The sequence below is a fragment of the Montipora capricornis genome, chromosome 14, assembly GCF_036669925.1.
Source record: "Montipora capricornis isolate CH-2021 chromosome 14, ASM3666992v2, whole genome shotgun sequence".
Lineage (NCBI taxonomy): Eukaryota > Metazoa > Cnidaria > Anthozoa > Scleractinia > Acroporidae > Montipora > Montipora capricornis.
This window is the reverse complement of record NC_090896.1, coordinates 41,080,548-41,083,047: the sequence shown is the minus strand read 5'-3', so window position 1 is coordinate 41,083,047 and position 2,500 is coordinate 41,080,548.

Genomic DNA, 2,500 nt, shown 5'->3' with positions numbered 1-2,500 from the left:
ATCTGTATGGAGTTCCCTTTGTGCTACAAACAGATCACGAGCCACTGAAGTACATGAACAGTGCGAAGTTTGCTAATGGACGCCTAATGCGTTGGGCTATGTTTCTTCAGAGTTATAACTTCATAGTTGAGGCTATCAAGGGATCCGAGAATGTAGGGGCTGATTATCTAAGCAGAGTAGAGGAATAACTTAAGAGACACTGGAACTCGAACTCGTAACAAAGTTATTTTGTATGTTTGACCTCTGTCCCATGCCTCAATTTTTGATAACATCATTCCTATATCCTTTCATTCGAATTAAATATTGTACCTGAAAGACAACCGAAAATGCAAATAGAAATCCGCCATTTTGGAGAACATTTGAGCCGCGATCAGTGGTCAGCAGAACGTGATGACGTAGAATCGTCAAATTCACTTTCCGCGGCTTTCCGCGGTGTTTTATAAAAGGCTGCTTCTTCATTCGTCAACTTTGCTTAAATTATAATTCCTGTCGTTGTATCTGTATCTTCGACTGTACTTTGATTGTTTCAAGCGAAATAATGAGCTGTTGTGTACCTAGTTGCCATAATTATTGAAAGAAGACGAAGAAAAACGGGAACACACGTATACTGTGATCTGACTTACTACAGGATCGCACAAGACGATCGCGCGAAGGCATGGCTCGACAGAATCAGATGGAAGAATATGCCACCAATTGAAAACAGCTACGTCCGGAGCGACCATTTCATGCCAAGCTGTTTCGAGATAGATTTCCGGGAAAAATTAACAGGGGAAAAATCTAGGAGGGACTTGAAGGATGATGCTATTCCATCCTCGTTTAGCTACGGCCCCGAAGCGAAGAAGCCGCGGTTATCAAGCGAACATTAGCGAGCTTACGCAACAGGACGGATGGAAGACTCAGGACGGCAGAATGACGAAAAAATGTCGCATAAGATCGGGAATGCACAGTCTCACGCGACATTTTTTCGCCATTCTGCCGTCCTGAGTCTTCCAGCCGTCCTGTTGCGTGAGCTCGCTATTGCATTCAGCGACGAAGGCATCGAAAAGTTAGTGCTTGTCAGTTTGCTTCGTTTTTACTATGAATCAAATAAATTTGCCCACTTACATGTCGATGTTTGCACACGCTTTGAACTGAGGGGATCGCGCGACCCGATGTATAAACGATGGTTTCATGGTGACAAATTTCAGTGTACATCCGCACAGTTTTACATCCGATGTACATCAGTGTACATCCGCTGGGTTTACTTGGAAAATAATGGCGAGTTAACCGACCTTACAAATGACCTATAATTGGTAATTTCCGGTATTTGTTTTTTAAGTTTGTCACTCTAAAAACAGGAAGAAATAACAAAATGAAGTTAGGCAAATTCAAGGCATTCAAGTTGTAGTAAAGTGAAAAGAATTACCTTGTATATTCGCATTTTACTTTTGTTTTAGGCTCTTTCAGAACTACTTGCTGCAGACATCAAGAATAACAATGATGATGAAGATTTAGATCCCCATTGGCCATTACCAGATGATAAAAAATAGTTATCCAGTGATGAGATAGTGTTATCTGAACATGAATTCTCCAGTGAAAAGGAATTTCTTATGTTTGGTTCCTGTTTGAACAATTTACCGAAAAAGTGTCCAAAATGTGGGGGTGTGATCATTGACCAAAAAACGAAAATGGCTGGAAGCATGCTATCAGTTATTCTAACCTGCCATAATGAGCAATATTTATTCCCCAGAACCTCGAGATGATGGGTTTTGTTTAGGACTGAATTTTAATATATCGAAAGTGTAGCTACGCACAATTAGTCCAATACAAGAATTCAAGGGAACTCGGAAGGTTATTATAATTGTAAACTTCCTGTTTTTCATATCTAAAACAAACTCGCCTTTGAAAAGCTAATACTGTCGGGTCTTTTCAAGACTTGTCAATAGTTGCTTTTATTGGGTAAAAGGCGTCAGAAACACTTCCGAAAAACGCCGATCCCAAAATACATAATACAATTCTGGATCTTAATAAGATTTCGAGACACCCTGTACAAATAGTCTTTGTGACTGTCCTGTGAGGATTGCGCCATGGGAACTCCTTCTATGCTGCAGTTTATTCTCCCCACAGCTTTCGTTTCGCTCCATGTCACATCTGCCTGTCCGAATGGTAAGTTTTAACTTTTGTTAATTGGTATCGTTTGCTCTCTCTTCCTCCTCTTCCGTTTTTTCATTCTCCCTTTTCTTTAAACTTATTAATATTATTGTTTTTTTTTTCTATTCTTGTATCTTGTTTTGCCTGTTTTGCGCGGCTTAAAGTGGCTGAACACAGTTTTTCCTCGGTCAGTGGTATTCAATAAAGGCCGACGCGAAATTTTTTGTCGCAAAATTTAGCGAAAATCTCAATCGCGCACATGGCAACAACGAGACGACTGCCCGATGATTCAACATCCTGATGATGGGCACACCTCTACTTTTCTTCGTTAAGTCGTTGGGAATTTCAATTTTGAATTCATTGCGACCTA